Below are 24878 nucleotides of genomic sequence, written 5' to 3'. Positions count from 1 at the left end.
AATTAGATCATTCTTCTAAGTTCCAGTGAGTAGACTCCCAACCTGTTTAGCATTTGCTATTTAGACAATCCCTGCTCTCTGGGGATTAGCCTAGTAGACCTTCTCTCAACTGTCTCCAATGAAATTTCCCCAAACAAAGTGACCAAAACTGCCCACATTATTCAAGACTGATAGAAGTTTATAAAAGAATGATTGGTATGGATAGAGTTAATGCTAGTTGTCTTTTCCCAAGGGTGGGCATTTCAAGACGAGGGGGCACATTTTTAAAGTGAGAGGAAAGAGATTTTAAAAAGATGAGGAACTTTCTTTATGCATAGGGTGGTTCGCACGTGGAATGAATTTCCTGAGAAAAGGGAGGATGTGGGTACAATTATAAGGTTTAAAAGACATTTGGGTAAGTACATCAGTGGGAAAGGGTTGGAGGGCTCTGGGCCATGAGCGGGCAGGTGGAACGTGTTTAGTTTGGGATAATGTTCGGCAAGGCTTTGTTGGACCGGACGGTCTGTTTCCATGTTGTATGGCTCTATGTGGTCTCACCTGTAAGTATTCCCTGCTCTTACACTCCAATCTCCTTGAAATAAGGGTCTCTGAATGTTATCAAGGTGCCAGTGCATCCCTGAGGCAATGGCAAAATTAAAATACAACACTGCCCATGCTTCCACCAGGGCCAAAGTTGAACAATCATAACTCAACCACTTCAAGATGAGTTGGAAGCTCCAGTGGGGCATTGCAGTATCGATCAGAAATGGGGCACTATGCCTTTCTCAAGTGCAGTCGACAAACAGGGTGTGGACTGTAGGCAGAGGAAATAGGGGATCAGCAGTAATCTTCTGAGAGTGAAGATGAAGATAAAGACAAGGACATAGAACAGGGTGAACATACATGAGCGCAGGCATACCTACATTATAGGGTAATGCACTGTCAAAGACAAGAAAACAGAAAGAACCGAATTGCAACACACTTCTAGGATGAATAAACTAGGTTTAGACTTCCTCATGTATAATTGTTTTTGGTTATATGGTAACAACCATGGTTCAGGCAAAATATATGTGGACCAAGTTATTTTTGTAATCATCCAACATTCCTGTTGTTGAGTAAATGTTTTCTTAATCATATTAATGTATGCTTGGTGAAGGTAAAGGTAAAGTCCACATAGTCTGAGTAGACCATGGGTTGTTCTCATTACAGAGAGATGTGTATACTCAGTTTGTACTGTTTAGTATCTACACATCATAGACCCTTCAAACTGTTGAGAAGATAGCAGCAGCAGTCAGTGAGAAAGGGACACTAACATAGCTTGCTGCTAAAGTTCGGTAGTTTTATAGCCTGCAGTCAAAATATATAATTCAGTGTAATGTCATCTCTCACAATAGTAAGTTAAGAGCATTCCTGAAGCATTTTATAAGAATGATCCCAGGAATGAAAGGCTTGTCACATGAGGAGTGGCTGAGGACTCTGGGTCTGGACTCAATGGAGTTCAAAAGAGTGAGGGAGATCTGATTGAAACTGACAGAATACTGAGACCCCATGGTAGACTGGATATGGAAAGGTGTTTCCACGAGTAGGAGAGACTAGAACCAGAGGACATAGCCTCAGAATGAAAAGGTGATGCTTTAAAGCTGAGAGAAGCTATAGACCGGTAAGCCTGACATTGGTGGCTACTTGGGTGCCCATGTGGGTGCCCATGGGCCCCAGCTATGCCTGCCTCTTCGTAGGATATGTGGAACAGTCCATCTTCTGCAGCTACATTGGCACCACACCCCACCTTTTCCTCCATTACATCGATGACTGTATCGGCACTGGCTCGTGCTCCCACGAGGAGGTTGAACAATTCATCCACTTTACCAACACCTTCCACCCCGACCTCAAATTCACCTGGACCGTCTGAGACTCCTCCCTCCCCTTCCTAGACCATTTCATTTCTATCTCGGGCGACCGAATCAACACGGACATTTACTATGAACCAACCGACTCCCACAGCTTCCTAGACTACATCTCCTCCCACCCTGCCCCCTATAAAAACGCCATTTCATATTCCCAATTCCTTCGTCTCCGGTGCATCTGCTCCTAGGAGGACCAGTTCCAATAACGTTCAACCCAGATGGCCTCCTTCTTCAAAGACTGCAATTTTCCACCCGAACATGATCGACGATGCCCTCCACCGCATCTCCTCCACTTCCCGCTCTTCTGCCCTTGAGCCCCGCTCCTCCAATCGCCACCAGGACAGAACCCCACTGGTCCTTACCTATCACTCCACCAACCTCCATATACAGCATATCATCCGCCGTCATTTCCGCCACCTCCAAACGGACCCCACCACCAGGGATATATTTCCCTCCCCTCCCCTATCAGCGTTCCGAAAAGACCACTCCCTCCGTGACTCCTTCGTCAGGTCCACACCCCCCACCAACCCAACCTCGACTCCCGGCACCTTCCCCTGCAACTGCAAGAAATGCAAACTTGCGCCCACACCTCCCCCCTTACTTCCCTCTAAGGCCTCAAGGGATCCTTCCATATCTGCCACAAATTCACCTGCACCCCCACACACATCATTTATTGCGTCCGCTGCACCCGATGTGGCCTCCTCTATATTGGAGAGACAGGCTGCCTACTTGCGGAACATTTCAGAGAACACCTCTGGGACACCCGGACCAACCAACCCAACCACCCCGTGGCTCAACACTTCAACTCCCCCTCCCACTCCACCAAGGACATGCAGGTCCTTGGACTCCTCCATCGCCAGACCATAGCAACATGACGGTTGGAGGAAGAACACCTTATCTTCCGCCTAGGAACCCTCCAACCAGAAGGGATGAACTCAGATTTCTCCAGTTTCCTCATTTCCCCTTCCCCCACCTTGTCTCAGTCAAATCCCTCGAACTCAGCACCGCCTTCCTAACCTGCAATCTTCTTCCTGACCTCTCCGCCCCCACCCCCACTCCCACTCCAGCCTATCACCCTCACTTTGACCTCCTTCCACCTATCGCATTTCCAACACCCCTCCCCCAAGTCCCTCCTCCCTACCTTTTATCTTAGCCTGCTGGACACACTTTCCTCATTCCTGAAGAAGGGCTCATGCCTGATCGTCGATTCTCCTGCTCCTTGGATGCTGTCTGACCTGCTGCGCTTTTCGAGCAACACCTTTTCAGCTCTGATCTCCAGCATCTGCAGTCCTCACTTTCTCCTCAATTGAGTCAAGATTAGGTTAGGAGAACTGGTTGGCATGGACGTGTTGGATTGATGGGACTGTTTCTGCATTGTACATCTCTATGACTCTGTAACCCCCTCCACCCAGTTCACTCCTCCCTATCTCTGTAACCTCATCCAGCCCTGACACATTCCCTATCTCCAGAACCTCCTCTACCCCCTACACCCCACCCTATCTCTGAAACCTCCTCCAGTCCCAATAACCCTGTCTTAGCTGTAACATCAATGCTCATTATCACTCCATGATGTCAGCCCTCCTGCGATTCCAGCCTCTTGGCCATCCCCTAATTCCATCACTCCACCGGCCTTCAGCTGCTTGGGCCCTCCATGTTATCATCTCATGAGACTTTGAGCAATTTGCATTTCCCTTCTCTGATGAATCCTGTCCATTTTTTTCCTGGAAACAATGTTATACCTGTTGTGGATTTACTACAGTAATTCAGGAAGGGTCCCTCAACAGCACCTTGTAAACCCAACATCAATATCATCTTGAAGGCAAGGCCAGCAATATGACGCAACACTACTCCTTCTGCAGTTACTCTCCACTTCACCCTTAATCCCAACTTTGAAAATAATCATCCTTCCTTCAGTTTTTCTGGGACAGAATCCTGGAACTCTCTCCCATGTGACTTTGCATTTGTAGTCAGGATTCTTAAAACACAAGGACAGTGGAGTTAAAGAGGAGAGTTCCTTATCATTTATGCCGGAGAGATTCGGGGGATGGGTAACAAGGCTGTCCCAGTCAGTGATGCCCACCTCATGTGAATCCACAAACAAGTATGTCATTGTGATGTTGCCATGGGAATGCACATTACATTCCTGTTCTGAGGGATACACAGGAACAGTAGGAAATGAGACTTGGTCGAATCAGTCAAAGAGCCAAGATGTTTCACATCAGTGTCCCAGCGAGATGTGGACAGTTACTAGGTGAGTCAGGGTGAAACAATACCTGCTGGAGTGTGATGACCTTCATTGTTCAGCTCTCTGAAGACTGGAGTTGGGATGGTGTGCTGAGGTTGGACAGGAAGTTGGTAAGACCAGTTCTGGAAGACTGTGTCCTGTTCTGCTCACGCTGCTGTAGGAAGGATATTATTAAAATGGAGACGGTTCAGAAAAGATTGACCAGGATGATGCCAGGAGTACAGGGTTTGAGATATAAAAATAGACTGGAGAGGCTGGGGACATTTTACAAAGAACATTACAGCACAGGAACAGGCCCTTCAACCCTCCAAGCCTGCACTGACACATTTTGCCTTCCATATTAAAACTGTCTTCACTTACAGGATCCGTATTCCCCTGTTCCCTTCCTATTAAGGGGGGGTAGATATAGGACTGATGTTAGGGGTAGGTTCTTCACTCAGCGAGTCGTAAGTTCATGGAATGCCCTGCCAGTAGCAGTAGTGGACTCTCCCTCTTTATGGGTATTTAAGCGGGCATTGGATAGGTATATGGAGGATAGTGGGTTAGTGTAGGTTAGGTGGGCTTTGATCGGCGCAACATCGAGGGCTGAAGGGCCTGTACTGCGCTGTATTCTTCTATGTTCTATGTTCTATTCATGCCTGCTGCTGGATGCTTCTTGAAAACTACAATAGTGTCTGCTTCCATTGTCTGTTCTGGCAGTGTGTTCCATGAACTCACCACCCTTTCCATGATAAACATGCCTCACATATCTCTTTTAAACACCCCCCTGACCCCTCCACCTTAAACCTGTGTCCCTGAGTAACCGACTCTTCCACCCTGAGAAAAGGCCTCATACTTTCCACCCTATCCATGCCATTCACAATCTTATAAACTTCTATAAGGTCGCCCCTCAACCTCCTGCATTCCAGTGAACACAAACCCAGTCTATCCAATCTTTCTTCACAGGTAAAATCCCCCATTCCAGACAACGTCCTGGTAAACATTTTTTGTCCCCTCTCTGAAGGATCCACATCAGAACTGTATGTGTTTTTCACTGCAGCATAGGAAATTGAGGGGTGACCTTGCTGAGGTTTATAAAATCATGACAGTGATTGATAAGGTGAATGACAAGGATCTTTTCCCTAGTGTGGGGGAGTTCAGACTCAGGGCCATGTTTGTAAGATCAGAGGAAAAAGATTTAAAGATTGAGGAGCAACTCTTTTTTCCCAGAGTGGTTTGTGATGGAATGAACTTCCAGATGAAGTAATGTATGTGGGCACAGTTACAATGTTTAAAAGATGCCAGCTCTTGATGCTAGTCGTTTTTTTTCTCCATTCTGTGCTACTGAATGCCCAAATTTCTGTGACATGCATTTCCGGAGGACTAACATGGCAAGGGAGTACACGTTAAATAGGAGGACCCTGGCAAGCACAGAAGATTAGACGGATCCTGGTTTGTGTGTTCCAGCCATCCGTGAAGGCAGCAGGATAGGCAGGTAAGGGAATTAAGAAGGGTCAAAGCCACTGAATACATGAGCAGGGAGGTGTCATGTTGGAGCTTTACAGGATTTTGGTGAGACCACAGCTGGAATACTGTGTGCAGTTCTGGTCACCGCATTATAGGAAGGATGTGATTGTACTGGAGGGGGTGCAAAGGAGAACCACCAGGATGTTGCATTCGATTGAGCATTGCCTAAACCTGCAGAGTGTGTGTGTGGCTGTGGTAACCCACCTAGCCTGCACATCCCTGGACATTATGGGCAATTCAGCATGGCCAATCCATCTAACTTGAACATCTTTGAAATTAGAGCACCCGAAGGGTACCCAAGCAGACAACATGCAAAACTCCACATAGCCACCCAAGGCTGGAATCAAACTCTGGTTCCTGGTACTGTGCTCCAACAATGCTAACCTCTGAGCCACTCTTGGCCAGGGGATTTTTTTTGGATCCATATCAACTTGCTGTGCTCAGATTCACAGCTTTATTATGAACGGTCAAATCACCATAATTCCAATTTCGCATCAGAGAGAGAGAGAGATGACGGGTGGTGAAGTTTGATTTAATTTGACTTACTATTGTCACTTTTTTACAAATAAATCCATGGGATGGAGGCACCGTTGGCCAGGCCAGTGTTTATTGCCCATCCCTAATAGACCAGAGGGCAGTTAAGAGTCACAGTACAAACAGGTCCTTCCCGTCTCCTGGTCCTCTCTTCATCCAAGGGTTACCCCTCCCACATTGTTGTGGGCTCGATGGAAGGTTCCTTCCTGAAAGAGCATCTCAGCCCAGGTTGGGGCGTGGGCTATTGGGCTTGGCTGGCTCTGTGTCGCTCTGGTAGTAGATTCTCCAATCGCGATCCTCTCGTTTACTTCACCCGGGCGACATCGGTCCAGGAACGGCTGGAGAGAAGCAGAGACCGGGAAAGGAAACGCCTGTAGCCAAGCAGGCAGACAGGGGCGAGGGGAGCCCGGACTCCGAGAGAGAAACAACGGAACATTGGCTGGGTTTCATCCAGAGGAGGGCGGGAGGAGTTACTGAGAGAGACAGGGAGAGGGAGAGGAGTTAGTGAGACAGAGAGAGAGAACGAGGAGTTACAGAGGGACATAAAGAGAGGAGGAACAAGAGAGGAGTTACTGAGGAAGAGGGATGAGTTAGTGGAGGAGAGGGATTACAAAGGGAGAAGGATTATAGAGGGAGAGGGGTTACAAAGGGGTCACAGATAGAGGGAGAGGTGTTAAAGTGGGAGAGGAATTCCAGAGGGAGAGCAGTTCCGGGGGGAGAGGGAGTGAAAGTCGGAGTTTTTCGTTGAATCTTGAGGAAAAGGAAAGACAAGAGTCTAACAAGGAGAGGGGACTGGCTGGGGCGACCTCTCCAGCAAATTGCAGTCACTCCTTCCGCACGGTCTAGTGAAGGCAGTGCTGCCCAGCACAGAGAGCATCCATTCTGCGTTTGCCTATCGCCTGTAGGCTGGGGACACTGCCCTCTGGAAAGCGCTGTGCCCAAGCTGAGCCAGCGTTGTGCCCACTGGTCGTGCCTCAGATCAGCGCTGTGTGTGCTCAGTGTGGTCTTGTTGTGCCAATGGCTGCTGGTCCAGAGAGGAGGGAGCCGGCTGACCCTCAGGCTGGTGAAACCAGGCGCCAGTCCAATGCAGGAACACCTCCTGCTGGTCGAGGAGAACTCCACCTGCTGGCAGATCATCCAGGGGGACAGGCAGGAGGTGGAAAGGGCCCTCCTCAACTCCATTACTATCCCCCTCAAGCACCAGGCCGTCACTGAGGGAGATTATCTGAACATGACCCGAAATTGCAGATCGTTTGTGAGGGCCCGCAAGTATATCACTGTCCCCCTGAGCCCTGAGGAGGAACACTTCCCCTTGGCTTACTCCATGGCCATCCACCAGAGCATTGAGATGTTCGAGAGGCTTCTACGGAGCATTTACGCCCCACAGAATGTCTACTGTATCCACGTGGACCGCAAATCCCTGAGTCAATTTCATGCGGCCGTTCGGGCCATCGCTTCGTGTTTCCACAATGTCTTTGTCGCAGCCAAGCTGGAGTGGGTCACCTATGCTGGCTGGAGCAGAGTTCAGGCAGATCTCAACTGCATGAAGGAGCTGCTGGAGAGCCCTGTCCCCTGGAGGTACTTCATCAACGTGTGTGTCCAAGACTTCCCCCTGAAGACCAACCGGGAGATAGTCCGCAGCCTCAGAGCTCTGAACGGCTTCAACGTGATTGAGTCGGATCCTGCACCAGGGTTCAAAAATGTAACCGCATTCCTGTCTGCTGGGCCTCTCTCCATCCAAGTGTTTTCCATCCTCCCTCCCTCCATCATCCCTCTCTCTCTCTTCCAGTCCTTCACTCCCGACTGTACAAAGAGAGACAAGGTTGTTAAAATTGTTCAACTGCATGGAGGGAGGTTCAGAACGTACAAAGGAATAGAGAGGAGTTAGAGAGTTCAGCTGCAAACAGAGTAGAAGGGCAATTGATGTTTCAGGTCGGAAACTTTCATCAGAACCCAGGGAGAGGAAGGGGCTGCAGACAAAATGGGGGTGTGGGGCTGGGGAAAGGTGGGTGGGATGGCGATTGGTGGATGCAGGGAGGAGGTGGCTGTGATTGGACAGTGGGTGGGGGGGGGAGCAGATGGGTGGAAAGGAAGACGGTCAGGTGAAAGGGATGGCGTAAAAAGAGAGGGCTGGGCCTGGGATAAGGAGGGATATAGACTGATTACGAGAGTATACAGGAATGTAGGTAGGTTAAGAGTGGAGGAGAAAGTGAGGACTACAGATGCTGGAGATCAGAGACAAGAATGTGGCACTGGAAAAGCACAGCAGCTCAGGCAGTATCTGAAGAGCAGAAGAATCAATGTTTCGGATATAAGCCCTTCATCAGGAATGAGGCTTGTGGGCCAGGAGGCTGAGAGATAAGTGGGAAGGGTGTGGGGCTGGGGGTGGAGGGAAGCTGGAAAAGTGATAGACAGATGAAGGTATGTGGGGGGGGTTTGTGGAAGGTGGAGTGGACAGGTGGGAAGGAAGGTGGACCGGTCAGGAGGGTGGTGCTGTGTTGGAGGCTTGGGACTGTGATAAGTTGGGGTGGGGAAATGAGGAAACTAGTGAAATCAACAATGATCTGCCTGGTTGCAGGGTTCCAAGGTGGAATATCCAGGCGTCAGCTGGTAAGGGTTTGGTGATGGAGGAGGCCCAGAACCTGCATGCCCTTGGTGGGAGGGAGAGTTAAAGTGGTAAAAACAATGACTGCAGACGCTGGAAACCAGATTCTGGATTAGTGGACTTTTGCCCGAAACGTCGATTTCGAAGCTCCTTGGATGCTGCCTGAACTGCTGTGCTCTTCCAGCATCACTAATCCAGAAGGGGGAAGTTAAAGTATTCAGCCAGAGGCGGTGGGGTTGGTTGGTGAGTGTGGGTGTCCCAGAGATGTTCTCTGAAACAATCCACAAGTCAGAGATCTGTCTCCCCGATGTAGAGGAGACCACATCAGGTGCAATGGATGCAGTAGATAACATTGGTGGAGGTACAAGTACACTTCTGTCAGATGTGGAAGGATCCTTTGGAGCCTTGGACTGAGGTGAGGGGGAAGGTGTGGGTACAGGTTTTGCACTTCTTCCAGAGGACAGGGAAGGTGCCAGGAGGGGAGGGTGGGTTGGTAGGGGGTGTGAATCTGACAAGGTAGTTGCAGAGGGAATGGTCTCTGAAATGCAGATGGAGTGCAGAGGAAAATATGTCCCTAATGGTGCGGTCTGTTTGTAAGTGGCAGAAGTGGTGAAGGATAATGCAATGTATCTGGATGTTGGTGGGGTAGAAGGTGAGGACCAAGGGGTACTGTCTCTGTTGTGTTGGGAGGGGTGTGGTTTAAGGATGAAGGTACAGGAAATGGAGCAGATGCACTGGAGAGCATTGTCAACCATGTGGGAGAGGAAGTTGTAGTTTTTGGAGGTAGGACACCATCTGAGATGTTCTGTGATGGAAGTGGTCCTCCTGGGAACAGATGCAGCAGAGGCAGAGAATAAGGGATAATGTTTTTACAGGGGTAGGGTGGGAGGAGGTGTATTTCAGGTAGCTGTGGGAGTTGGTGGGTTTGTAGTAGATGTCCGCGGTTAGTCGGTTGCCAGAGATGGAGAGGTCCAGGAAGGGGAAAGGTGTCAGAGATTGTCTGGGTGAATTTTGAAGAAGTAACAAAGAGGATTAATGAGGGCAAAGTAGTAGATGTCATCTATATGGACTTCAGTAAGGTATTCAACAAGGTTCCCCATGGGAGACTGATTAGCAAGGTTAGATCTCATGGAATACAGGGAGAACTAGCCATTTGGAGACAGAACTGGCTCAAAAGGTAGAAGACAGAGGGTGGTGGTGGAGGGTTGTTTTTCAGACTGGAGGCCTGTGACCAGTGGAGTGCCACAAGGATCGGTGCTGGGCCCTCTATTTTTTTGTCATTTACATAAATGATTTGGATGCGAGCATAAGAGGTACAGTTAGTAAGTTTGCAGATGACACCAAAATTGAAGGTGTAGTGGACAGTGAAGAGGGTTACCTCAGATTACAACAAGATCTGGACCAGATGGGCTAATGGGCTGAGACATGGCAGATGGAGTTTAATTCAGATAAATGTGCGGTGCTGCATTTTGGGAAAGCAAATCTTAGCAGGACTTAAACATTTAATGGTCCTTGGGAGTGTTGCTGAACAAAGAAACCTTGGAGTGCAGGTTCCTAGCTCCTTGAAGCAGAGTTGCAGGTAGATAGGATAGTGAAGGCAGCGTTTGGTATATGCTCCTTTATTGATCAGAGTATGGAGTACAGGAGTTGGGAGGTCATTTGTGGCTGTACAGGACATTGGTTAGGCCCTGTTGTAATATTGCATGCAATTCTGGTCTCCTTCCTATTGGAAAGATGTTGAAAGGATTCCAAAATGATTTACAAGGATGTTGCCAGGGTTGGAGATTGGAGCTAAAGGGAGACGCTGAACAGGCTGAGGCTGTTTTCCCTGGAGCATCAGAGGCTGAGGGGTGACCTTATAGGAGGTTAACAAAATTATGAGGGGCATGGATAGGATAAATAGACAAAGCCTTTTCCCTGGGGTCGGGGAGTCCAGAACTAGAGAGCATAGGTTAAGGGTGAGAGGGGAAAGATATAAAAGAGACCTCAGAGGTATCTTTTTCACACAGAGGGTGGTACGTGTATGGAATGATCTGCCAGAGGAAGTGGTGGAGGCTGGTACAATTGCAACATTTAAGAGGCATTTGGATGGGTATATGAATAGGAAGGGTTTGGAGGGATATAGGCTGGGTGCTGTCAGGTGGGATGAGATTGGGTTGGGATATCTGGTCGGCATGGACAGGTTGGACCGAAGGGTCTGTTTCCATGCTGTACATCTCTATGACTCTATGAATAGGAAGGGCTTAGAGGGATATGGGACTAGTGCTGGCCAATGGGACTAGATTAGTTTGTGATATTTGTTCAGCCTGGATGAGTTACACACACACACACACACACATACACACGTAAATAATGTTCCTGTCTTTCTACATAACACCTTCCTTTGCATGGGAAAACCATTCACTCTGCTCATCGACAGTTCCTTCAAACTTCGAACTGAGTGAATGTGGGCGGCACGGTGGCACAGTGGTGAGCACTGCTGCCTCACAGCGCCAGAGACCTGGGTTCAATTCCCGCCTCTGGTGACTGACTGTGTGGAGTTTGCACATTCTCCCTGTGTCTGTGTGGGTTTCCTCTGGGTGCTTCGGTTTCCTCCCACAGTCCAAAAATGTGCAGGTTAGGTGAATTGGCCATGCTAAATTGACCGTAGTGTTCGGTGTAGGGGAATGGGTGTGGTTGGGTGTGCTTCGGCAGGTCGGTGTGGACTTGTTGGGCCTGTTTCCATGCTGTAAGTAATCTAATCTCTCAGAATCAGATTGGGTGATCTCATACTTGTTCAGATAGGATTCTGATTAATGTAGTTAGCAGCCCTCACTAAGTCTGTCTGTATTTCTGTTTTCTAGGTACCAAGTAATGATAAATTAATATGACACTCAATGATGAATAATAAAACTTAAACCTTTATTTTGTAATTGGGATAGAAATGTCAAGTTGGATTCTAAATGAGCAAGGAGGCCAGCCATCGCATTAACTCATATTCAGATACTTCCCAACTATTATCATGGACCCGGGTTAAATCCTATCAATGACAGATGGCAGGACTTCAATTGAAACACATGGAATTATGACTCTAATCTGACTATGAAACCCTTGTCAATTGTTGTTAAAACCCATCTAGTGCTCTAATGCCCTTTAGGGATTAGGGCTGTCCTTGTCTTGTTTGGGCTCCATGTGACTCCATACCTACAGCAATTGGTGCGGTGGGTGGAGGTCAGCCATCTAAGCTCCAGGCCCTCACAGCAGGAGGTCCTCAAGATTGTGTCCTAGCCCTAACTATCTTTAGTGACTGTATAACTGACCTTCCCTCAGGCAGAATGTCATGAGTCCGAGGGTTCACTAATCCTCACACAATGTTCAGCAGCATTCTTCCCTCCTCGGATACTGAAGCACTCCATGTGGCTCTGCAGCAAGATCCTGGCAACTTCCAGGCCTGGGCTGACAAATAACAATGAATATTCGGCCAGACAAGTGCAAAATAATTACTACCTTCAGTCATCTAAATAATGCCATTCAATGGCTTTGCTGTTACTGAATCCCCTAAGATCAACAACCTGGGAGTTACATTGAGCTGAAAATGAAATGGATTTACAATGTGGCTATAAGAGCAGGTCAGGGGGCAAGGTCAGTGCAGTGAGGGATGTACCTCATGGCTCCAAAAGCCTCTCCACCATCTCCAAGGCACACGTCAGGGGTGTGATGGAATACTCCCCACTTGCCTGGATGGAAATAGTTTCAAGATCCCTCATGAAATGGGATCCCAGCATGACCAAGCAGCCATATAAAAGCACAATGTTGCAGACACTCAAAATCCGAAATGAAATCAGAACGTGCTGGAGAAATTCAGCAAACCTGGCAACACCTGTGGAGAGAAATATAGAGTTAACCTTTGGAGTCCACATCTAACTCTTCTTCAGAAGGACTCCCAGATCGAGGAGGTGAGTGGTATTCCCTGTGAAGTACCGGAGCTCATCTGAAGGGTGTCCATCTGTCACGGTCCGACCAAACGGTCCAAGCACCTTGCTCCAGGTGATCCTTGCAGAGGACATTGCTGAGTGGACCTCCTTGCATTTTCCCTTCCTCCGCAGCTCTGTGAACATGAGGAGCGAGTCATCGGTGTACACCGAGAAATCTCAGCTCGAGACCCAGCCCATGCAGAGCCATACCTGAAAGCAGCTTAATGCAAAATATACAGGAGTGGGACCATGCAGAGAGAGGAAAACCGGCCCATACAGGGGACAGGCCTGACCCACTGCTCTCCCAAAGCACAAGGCTACCTTCGGGGACCTGTTAACCTTTACAGGACACCCTGCGGCAGTGTACAGAGTCAGGTCTGAGTGACCTGCACATTCCGAATACAAAAGCTCACAGTGTCCTGAGCACATACTCTCGATTCACTCTGTTGAGAATTGTTCCCTGATCAAAGGAGAGAAAGGTACACAACTGGCCAATCCTTTGGGAATAATCGATCACATTCCATCCCAAGTGGATGTTGTTGTGGATGATCCAGATCTTTAACAAACAGAGATCCCCTTCTTAGATAACACACTGGTGATGACCCTGCCCCAAGAAAGGACCATACCTCCAGGACTCACACATAGTCACCCCCACCCGACCCCCCAGGACATCTCAGAATGCCCTGAGGAACTCCACAGGCAGCCCCTGGGTCCTGCTGCTGGGAAAATGGTGGAAGGCACCAGTTAGTTCCTCCAAGCTCTGAGGGGCATCGAGCTTCTTGGCACCGTTACAGCTGACCTGCGGCAGGTTGTCCCACAGAACCTTGTCAGCTTCCTCGCTGGACAGATCCAGAGAGAACAGAGCAGGAATAGACCCTGACTTGGGCCCTTAATCTGAAACAAGGGATCATCATCAGTTCGCAGCACAAGGAGCTGCTGGTGGAGCCCGTGCCTTTTTTCCAGCGAGTAGAAGAAATGGGAGCCACGGTCAAGATCCCAATGGAACTGGACTCACAAACTCATGTCCACACTCCAGGACCCAAAGGGATCCAGATCCTGGGGTGCAGCCTTCTGCTCTTCATGTACCATCCCATAGGGCCAGGTCCATGTCAGGCTGACCACAACATAACTCTGGATCAAGCACCTCCTTCTCCAATTCTATGATCCTGGATTTCCACCTTTTCATCGACGCCCATGTGTATCCCTGACAGAAGACATGGATGTGAGTCTTGCTGACATCCTCAAGGAGAAAGTGAGGACTGCAGATGCTGGAGGTCAGAGCTGAAAATGTGTTGCTGGAAAAGCGCAGCAGGTCAGGCAGCATCCAAGGAGCAGGAGAATCGACGTTTCGGGCATGAGCCCTTCTTCAGGAAGGGCTTCAGGATGATTCCTGAAGAAGGGCTCATGCCCGAAACGTCGATTCTCCTGCTCCTTGGATGCGGCATGACCTGCTGCGCTTTTCCAGCAACACATTTTCCGCTCTTGCTGACATCCGCCAAGGCGGGGAAGCTCCCCCTGTTTCCCTCTCCAGCAAGTCCTGAAGTAACGAAACAAGTCCCAGAACAGCTTGTCTTCCAACAGCAGGGTGTTGAAGTGTCAATACCCCAACCTTGCTCTGGCACGGAACAGACCGAGCTCCACTCACACCAGGTTGTCATCGGAGATCAACACCTGACACATTGAGGCCTTCAGAACACAGAAGGTGTCCACCCTGAAAATGTAGAGACGGTCAGTCCGAGACACTCCAACCCCCGGCCTCACAAAGTTGATGGCAATGGAATCAGGGTGGACATTTCACCAGGCATCTACCAAGCCTCTCAACTTGCCCACCGATGCTGAGCTCTTCTGGGTATCTCCACGGCCCCTCCTCCTGAGAGTGCAATTTAAATGTCCCCTGAGAAGGATGGGCTCCCCCTCACTGATGGAGGGAAGAAGACTAGATGCTTCCTTGTCCTAGATGCTCATGCACCATCTAAGCTGCATATACCTTCATGAAGTGAATCATTGAGCCTCTGAAATGAACCATGAGTTGGAGCAGATGGCTGGGTCACCTTGACTCTCAAGATCTCCAGCTGGGAAAAGAGGCCAACAAGATAGCCACCCCTCCAGAATTGGAGGCCAGTGACTCAGGAAGTCACTGCCACTCCAGGAGCCATGGACCTTTGTCTCCTGATACAGTCGGGATTTCTTGCAGGAGGCTCACTGTGTAGGTTCATTCCCTGAGGAGCGAAGGATAAGATATCTGCACTCGGCCTTCCTGCTGCCTTTGATGTTGAGGCTAGCTATGAATGTGTCATCAGCAACAACAAAAAAATGAGAACTAACTTACTGAGTGTGGGAGGGACTCTCTTCCCCCTCCACACACAGAGGGCACAGCAAATGGAGGCACCATCTGCTCACTCACAGCTTCTTGATTGGTGGCTTGGGTGTTGGCAGCGGTCTTCAAGGCAGGCCAATTCCTCCAGAGTAGTCCCACCTCCTTGCAGGCGATGGCACCGCACAGCCTTCACTGACCAGAATGCCTGGTAAGCAAAGACCTCCTTCAGACCAAGCAGTACTGACACCATACCCAACATATCTTCCCGAGCTGGTGAATGTGCGATGGAAGTAAATCAAATGGAACAAAGGGCAGGATATTCATCAAAATGATCCTCTGGGAAATTACACCCAGAGGGTCAACAGGCAATACCATCTTAGCGACAGTAAGGCCCTTCTCCAGGGCGGGTTGCACCACCTGCTCAGTCTTCAGGAAGAACACTGCCTTCCCATACATCTTTGATGTAGTGACAATGGTGGGGAACCAGACTAGCCCCACCAAGGCCGCTGACAGGTCTTAATGGTCATGTTGGGGTGAATGTAACATTTCGTCCTGAGCTGGTTTGTTAAATAAGGAAAGGGTGACGAGGCCCTGGGAGGGGCTGGGGGGGGGGGGGGGGGGAAGGTGGAAGATGCATCCACCCCCACGTAGGAGTGACTGGGCCCCACCCTGGGTATTGTTTTACAGAATCCAGTGATTGCCATCACCACTCCCAAACCAAGACCGACACCTCCCCTCACATAAATAGTCAGTAAAGGAAACTGAGAGAGTCCTGTTAGGCTTAACCTGCCAGTCCAGTCACCCAGGCAACCATGCCCTGACCTGCCTCCCAAACCACAGGTGCAAAGCAATTGTTCCCCATTGCCCTGAGCAAGAGTCACTGGCAGCAAATAGGTTACAGTCACAAAGCAGCAGCAATAAGGCGATTGTCCAGGCTCCAAATAGTTCCAGGCCCCAGACTCCAACATACAGCCACTCATTGTAAGTGTTCAGCACCCACCCCCCCCCCCCCCCCCCAAGAATCCCCAAACTGAAGAAGACATCCAGGCTCCAGAAACACATCTCCCAGCCACCGGAGAATAGAATTGCAGACCATCAGGCTCCTCAGGGCAGCGGCAGCAGCAGTGACAGCAAGTCCCAAGTTTGGTTCCCTCCAGGCTACACACCTAAGGTCGAGGCTGTAGGCCCCAATCCTCAGCATTTTCTCCCCAGCATAGGAGGTGCTTTTACAGCAGTATTCAACTCACCGAGGAAAAATACAGACCACCAGGCTTCCAAAGGCAGTAAAAGCATCAGAGAATCCCAGGTTCGAGTGCTTCCAGGCAGGCAGGCTGCAGCACCAGAGACTCCATGCACTAGGCCTCAACCTACTCCAGCTACTGTCAGTTGCAACAACTCAGCATCTATTTTCCAAGGACAGCAGCAACAGAGTGCAGACTCCTGACATACTGCCGTCTATGGGAGAACAATCCTCTGCTGTCACTCTGTCTCCTGACGTTAATCCAGTTTTGTATCCAAGTGGCAAGATTACTCTGAATCCCATGTGATCGAACTTCACTAATTAGTCTATTTTGTGGAACCTGGTCAAGGACTTTAATAAAGTCCAAGTAAACAACATCTACTGCTCTGCCCTCATCCAGCTTTAAGGTAACTTCTTCAAAAAGCTCAATTACATTTGCAAGACACGGTTTTCCTCATACAGGGGCCATATTGGACCTGGTACTGGGGAATGAGCCAGGACAGGTGGTAGAAGTTGCGGTGGGAGATTTCTTTGGGAACAGTAACCACAATTTTGTAAGAATAGAATACTTATGGATAGAAAAGAGAGTGGTCCTAAGGTTAAGAGTACTAAACTGGGCCAATGCCAATTATATCAAAATTAGGCAGGAGCTCGGAAATGTGGATTGGACACAGTTATTTGAAGAGAAGTCCACATTTGAGATGTGGGAGGCTTTCAAAGAGAGGTTAAAGATAGTGCAGGATAGGCATGTCCTGTTGAAGGCAAAGGATAGGAAGGGCAAGATTCGTGAAACGTGGATGACAGGAGAAATTGTACAACTAGCCAAGAGGAAAAGGTACATAAGGTCTAGGCAGCTAAGAATAGAACGGGCCCTGGAGGAATTTCGGAAGAGTAGGACAAATCTTAAACGAGGAATCAAGTGGGTTAAAAGGGGTCATGAAATAGCTTAAGCGAGCAGAATTAAGGAGAATCTCAAAGCATTTTATTTTTATATAAGAAGAAAGCGGGTAACTAGGGAAAGGATTGGTCCACTAAAGGATAATGAAGGAAGGCTGTGTGTCAAACCTGAGACAATGGGTGAGATTCTGAATGATTATTTTACATCAGTATTCACTGAGGAGAGGAACATGATGAATATTGAGATTAGCGATAGAAGTTTGATTAGACTGGATCACATTAATATAAGTAGGGATGATGTGTTGGGTAGGCTAGAGGTTATTAAGGTGGACAAATTCCCAGGACCAGATGGGATCTATTCCAGGTTGCTGAGGGAGGCGAGAGAGGAAATAGTAGGGGCCCTGATGGATATCTTTGTGGCATCCTTAAATACAGATGAGGTGCCAGAGGACTGGAAGGTTGCTCATGTTGACCCCCTGTACAAGAAGGGTAGTAGGGATATTCCACGTAACTACAGACCAGTGAGCCTGATGTCAGTGGTGAGAAAGTTGCTGGAGAAGATACTGAGGGATAGGATCTATTTATACTTAGAAAAGAATGGGCTTATCAGTGATCGGCAACATGGTTTTGTGAGGGGGAGATTGGGCCTTACCAACTTAATAGAGTTCTTTGAGGATGTGACCAAGCTGAGAGATGAAGGAAGGGCTGTTAACGTCATATACATGGACTTTAGTGAGGCATTTGATCAGGTTCCCCATGGTAGATGAATGGAGAAAGTGAAGTCACATGGTGTGCAGGGTGTTCTAGCTCGGTGGATAAAGAACTGGTTGAGCAACAGGAGACAGAGAGCAGTAGTTGAAGGGAGTTTCTCGAAATAGAGAAAGGTGTTCCACAGGGGTCAGTGCTGGGGCCACTGTTGCTTGTAATGTACATAAATGATCTGGAAGAGGGCACTGTTGGTATGATCAGCAAGTTTGCAGATGACATGAAGATTGGTGGAGTAGCAGAAAGCATAAGGGACTGTCAGAGAATACAGGAGGGTATAGATAGACTGGAGAATTGGGTGGAAAAGTGGCAGATGGTTTTCAATCCCCTGGAGCATGGGAGGTTAAGGGGTGACCTGATAGAGATTTATAAAATCATGAGGGACATGGAAAGAGTAAACAGACAAGGTCTTTTCTCTCGGTTGGGTGAGTCCAGAATTAGAGGGCATAGGTTGAGGGTGAGAGGGGAAATATATACAGAGGAACCTCCATTATCCACAGGACACAGGCGGGGAGTATTTTGTTCAGTTAATTGAATGCCCGATAACATAGTTAGCCACACATCGGGATCTAATTTCAGGATCATCAGAACTTCGATTTATCGAATGTCGGATAATCAAGGCTCCTCTGTAAAAGGGACCTAAGGGTTAACTTTTTCTTGGAGCGATTGGTGCGTATATGGAATGAGCTGCCAGAGGAAGTGGTGGAGGCTGCTTCAATTACAACATTTAAAAGGCACCCTGTAGATGAACAGGATTATTTTAGAGGGATGTGAGTCAAGTGTTGTCAAATGGGAGTAGATTAATTTAGGATATCTGGTTGGCATGGACAAATTGGACCAAAGGGTTTGTTTCCATGCTGTATGACTCCATTTGAACGTGCAAAACAAGATCAGAATGAGAAAAGAATTGCTTCCTTTTTTTAACTTAAGATTTTAAGAGGAAATGTTCCACTAAAACCCCAAGTCTGTGTTTGTTCCCACACCCAGTTTCCTCCTTGGGTCTTGTGTTCGTTCTGTCCATTTCTAAGTATTATCCCTTACACGCCCATGCTCGGCAAGTTTTAAACCTCCATAATTGCTCATGTTTTACATTAACCTGTAAAATCTGAAGCCAGCTCTGATAGTTTTCGGTATAACCACTCAGCCACTGATTTATTCTCTTCCTCTTTATTCTCCTGGAGTGAGCCGTACTGTGAGGCCACATTTATTTTAGATTAGATTAGATTACTAACAGTGTGGAAACAGGCCCTTCGGCCCAACAAGTCCACACCGCCCCACCGAAGCGCAACCCACCCATACCCCTACATCTACCCCTTACCTAACACTACGGGCAATTTTAGCATGGCCAATTCACCTAACCTGCATGTCTTTGGACTGTGGGAGGAAACCGGAGCACCCAGAGGAAACCCACGCAGACACGGGCAGAACGTGCAAACTCCACACAGTCGGTCGCCTGAGGCGGGAATTGAACCTGGGTCTCTGGCGCTGTGAGGCAGCAGTGCTAACCACTGTGCCACCGTGCCGCCCATTGTCCAGCCCCTGTTTCCCTGAGATGATGTTCATCGGCCTTCCCATTGATATTCACCTGTCGCAGTGATGAAGGTGTCAGGAATTCCAGGATATTAATCCGACAGAATGAAGGAACTGAATAGCATGTCCGTGGTGGGATGGCATGTCTTTGTTTTTCCTGTTGGGTTAGGATGTGGAGTTGGTTGGTTGGTACTGTTGGAGTGTGTTTTTAATGAGTTGCTGGAATGCATTCTGAGGATCAGTCTTACAGTTATAGTTCAGGTACAGTGGATGATAACGTGTCGGAGATGCCAATCAGGCAGGCTGCTCTTCTGGAGCTTCTTGAGTGTCCTTCTAGTTGGGAACATGGAAAGAGTAGGAGGCAGTTTAATGTTACAAGCATGTTCCTCTTCCACTGTGATCCTGGCTGATCTGCAGCTCAGTCCCTTTTAGCTGCCTTCGTTCTCCATCTCTCAGTACTTTTGCTTAACAGAAATCTTAGTTTTCACTTGAGAGTTAACAACTGATCAAATATCATTTTCCATTTGTGGAAGGAAACTTCAAACTTCCATCACTTGCATCTACCTTTTAATGTGTAAATGGTGGACAGAATTTGACAGTCACTCAGTGTCTAGTCTCTGCCACACTCTCAATAATCAGACAGTTGAATATTTTCTTGTTGGAAATGGTTACTTCTTCATTAGTAAGTACTACCTGCCACACAATGTTGTCCAGGTCCTGCTGTAAGCGCCTTGTGAGCTGCCTTATTCTGGAAGGAATTGTGAATGTAGCTGAATGATGTAAAATTGCTAATATTGCTGTGACTTTGTATGATAAATGGAGGACTGTTGAAGGAACAGCTGAAAATGGGTGAGATGAGGATACTATTTGGAAGAATTCCCGATCACAGAATCTCTACAATGTGGAAAAAGACCATTTGGCCCATTGAGTCTGCACTGACTCAAACCCAGCTCGCTGTCCTATCCTGTAATCACACATTTACTGTAGTTAATCCATTTAACCTGCACATCTTTGGACTGTGGGAAGAAACTGGAGCACACGACAAACACCCATGCAGACACTGGGAGAATGTGCAAACTCCACATGGGCTCCAAGTCTTCAACTGAACCGGGTCCCCAGCACTGTGAGGCAGCTGTGGTAACCTCTGAGCCGTCATGCCACGATTCAGTTATGTTTGCTTTCGCTATGGAAGGGGATAGGTACACACCAGAAGGCAAGAGCTACAGCTGGAGGAAAGGCAATTACAACGTGATTAGACAAGGTGGAGGATGCATAGATTGGGGAAGGAAACTGCAGGGCATGGGCACAATGGAAATGTAGAGTTTATTCAAGGAACGACTATTGTGTGTCCATGATAAGTATGTACCTGTCAGGCAGGGAGGAAGAGGTTGAGCGAGCGAACTGTGGTTTACTAAGGAAGTTGAATCTCTTGTCAAGAGGAAGAAGGCAGCTTATATTAGGATGAGATGTGAAGGCTCAGTTAGGGTGCTTGAGAGTTACAAGTTTTCCAGGAAAGATCTAAAGAGAGAGTGAAGACAAGCGAGGAGGGGACATGAGAAGTTGTTGGTGGATAGGATCAGGGAAAACACTAAAGCTTTCTACAGGTATAGAAGGGATAAAGGAATGACTCAAGTAAGATTCAGGCCAATCAAGGACAGTAATGTGAAGTTGTGCTTGGAGTCAGAAGAGACAGGGGAAGTGCTAAATGAATATTTTTCGTCGGTAATCAAACTGGAAAAAGACAATCTTGTTGAGGAGAACACTGAGATACAGGCTATTTGACTAGATGGGATTTGGAGGATGGGTTCACAAGGAGGAGGTGTCAGAAATTCTGCAAAGTGTGAAAATAGATAAATACCCTTGGAGAGATGGGATTTATCCTCGGATTTTCTGGGAAACCAGGGAGTAGATTGCAGAGCCTTTGGCTTTGATCTTTATGTTGTCATTGTCTACAGGAATAGTACCACAATACTGGAGGGTAGCAAATGTTGTTCCCTTGTTCAAGATGTGGCGTAGAGACAATCCTGGTAATTATAGACCCGTGAGCCTTACTTCGGTTGTGGGTAAAGTATTGGAAAATGTTACAAGAGATAGGATGTATAATCATCTTGATAGGAATAAGTTGATCAGGGACAGTCAACACGGTCTTTAGATTAGATTAGATTCCCTACAGTGTGGAAACAGGCCCTTTGGCCCAACAAGTCCACACCAACCCTCCAAAAATCAACCCATCCAGACCCCATTCCCTTCTGACTAACTTGCCTAACACTATGGGCAATTTAACAAGACCAATTCACCTCACCTGCACATCTTTTAACTGTGGGAGGAAACCCACACAGACACGGGGAGAATATGCAAACAGACAGGTGCCCGAGGCAGGAATTGAACCCAGGGCTCTGGTGCTGTGAGCCAACAGTGCTAACCATTGAGCCACCGTGCCGCCCGAAGGGATGAAGGGTTTTGTGAAGTGTAGGTCATACCTCACAAGCTTTATTGAGTTCTTTGAGAAGGTGACCAAACAGCTGGATGAGGGTAAAGCTATTGATGTGATGTATATGGATTTCAGTAAGGGGTTTGATAAGGTCCCCCATGGTAGGCTACTGTACAAAGTACAGAGGCATGGGATTGACAGTGATTTAGCAGTTTGGATCATGAGTTGGCCAGCTGAAAGAAGGCAGAGAGTGGTGGTTGATGGGAAATGTTTGTCATGGAGTTCCGTTATTAGTGGTGTACTGCAAGGATTTGTTTTCGATCCACTGCTGTTTGTCATTTTTATAAACGACCTGGATGAGGGCGGAGAGGGATGGGTTAGTAAATTTGCAGACGACACTGAGTTCAGTACAATTGTAGATAGTGCCGAAGGATGTTGTAGGTTACGGAGGGACATAGATAAGTTGCAGAGCTGGGCTGAGAGGTGGCAAATGGGATTTAATGCAGAAAAGTGATTCACTTTGGAAGGAGTAACAGGAGTGGAGATTACTGGGCAAATGGTAAGATTCTTGGTAGTGTAGATGAGGAGAGAGATCTCAGTGTCCATGTACATAGATCCCTGAAAGTTGCCACTCAGGTTGACAGGGCTGTTAAGAAGGCGTACGGTGTGTTAGCTTTTATTAGTAGAGGGATCAAGTTTTGGAACCATGAAGTCATGCTGTAGCTGTACAAAACTCTGGGGAAAGCCGCACTTGGAGTATTGTGTGCAGTTCGGGTCACCGCATTCTCTGAAGGATGTGGAAACTTTGAAAAGGGTTCAGAGGAGATTTACTCAGACGCTGCGTGGTTTAGAGGGAATGTGTAATGAGGAAAGATTGAGGGACTTGAGGCTGTTTTCATTAGCGAGAAGAAGGTTAAGAGGTGACTAAATTGAGACATCTAAGATCATCAGAGGATTAGATCGGGTGGACGGTAAAAGCCTTTTTCCTCGGATGGTGATGGCTAGCACAAGGAGACATAGCTTTAAATTGAGGGGCGATGGATAAAGGACCGATGTCAGAGGTAGTTTCTTTACTCTGAGAGTAGTAGGGGGTGTGGAATGCACCGCCTGCAACAGTTATAGACTCGCCAACTTTAAAGACATTTAAATGGTCATTAGATAGGCATATGGACGGGAATGGAATGGTGTAGGTTTGATGGGCTTCAGATTGGTTTCAGGGCCAAAGGACCTGGACTGCACTGCAATATTCTATGTTCTGTATTCAGGTCTGATGTCCTGAGACAAACGCAAAATGCTGGCAATGTTGGAAATCTGAAATTAAAAACACAAAATGCTGGGAAACTGTGTCAGGTCAGACAGTATCTGTGGAGAGAAACCATTTGGTACAGGTCTGGACCTTTCCACATGAGATGCAACCTTCTTGAAACATCCGAGATTCCCAGAGGACCTGACAGGGTCGATGCAGAAAGATTATTTTCTCTTGCAGGAGAGTCTGGAACCAAAGGGCAAAATCCCCAAATAATCCCTCACCACCCAAGACACATGAGGTGGAATTTCTTTTCTGAGAATAATGAATGATGGAATTATTTGCCACAGATGACTGTATAGGCTGGTTTATTAAGGTTAATCAATGCTGAGATAGATTGTTAAGAAAGCATATGGTGTGTTAGCTTTTATTGGTAGAGGGATTGAGTTTCAGAACCACAAGGTCATGCTGCAGCTGTACAAAACTCTGGGTAAAGCTGCATTTGGAGTATTATTACAGTTCTGGTTACAGCATTATAGGAAGGATATGGAAACTTTGGAAAGGGCCCAGTGATTTACTAGGATGTTTCCAGGTACAGAGAGAAGGTTTTATGCGGAAAGGCTGAGGGACTTGAGGCTGTTTTCATTAGAGAGAAGAAGGTTGAGAGGTGACTTACTTGAGATATATAAAATAATCAGAGGGTGAGAACAGGTGGACAGTGAGAGCCTTTTTCCTTGGATGGTAATGGCTAGCATGAGGAGACACAACTTTAAATTGAGGGCTGATCGATATAGGACAAATGTCAGAGGTAGTTTCTTTACTCAGAGAGTCATAGAGGCATGGAACGCATTGCCTGCAACAGGAGTAGACTTGCCAACTTTAAGAACATTTAAATGATCATTGGATAAACATATGGATGAAAATGGAATAGTGTAGGATAGATAGGCTTCAGATTGGTTCCACGATGCAACGTTGAGGGCCGAAGGGCCTGTACTACACTGTAATGTTCTATAACATAGTACTTTCCACTTCCAAGTCTCAGATGAGGAATGGTCACCTCCTTGAGGATGACAAGAACCCCATAAAGACCATAATTCTGGCAGGAATGACAACATCAAGGAGGGACAGGACAGTTCAGCATCAGCCACATTGATTAGATTAGATTAGAATTAGATTAGAATTAGATTAGAATACAGTGTGGAAACAGGCCCTTCGGCCCAACAAGCCCACACTGACCCGCCGAAGCGCAACCCACCTATACCCCTACATTTACACCTTACCTAACACTACGGGCAATTTAGCATGGCCAATTCACCTGACCCAGCACATCTTTGGACTGTGGGAGGAAACCGGAGCACCCGGAGGAAACCCACGCAGACACGGGGAGAACGTGCAAACTCCACACAGTCAGTCGCCTGAGGTGGGAATTGAACCCAGGTCGCTGGCGCTGTGAGGCAGCAGTGCTAACCACTGTGCCACCGTGCCGTGCTGGGGGTCTGGAGTTCCATGTAGTCCAGACCAGGTAAAGATGGCAGTTTCTTTCTCTAAACAACATTCATGAACCAGATGGGTTTTTCCAACAATTGATAATGGTCACTGTTATGACTCTTAATTACAGATCTTTTGTTAAATTCAGATTTCATCTCCGACTGTACTGGGATTTGATGTTGGATCCCCAGAAAATTACTTGGGCCTCTGGGTTAATGGTCTAGAGATAATACTGCCC

This window comes from Chiloscyllium punctatum, chromosome 29 (assembly GCF_047496795.1).
Source record: "Chiloscyllium punctatum isolate Juve2018m chromosome 29, sChiPun1.3, whole genome shotgun sequence".
In the NCBI taxonomy this organism is placed as follows: domain Eukaryota; kingdom Metazoa; phylum Chordata; class Chondrichthyes; order Orectolobiformes; family Hemiscylliidae; genus Chiloscyllium; species Chiloscyllium punctatum.
This window is presented reverse-complemented; position numbering follows the sequence as displayed.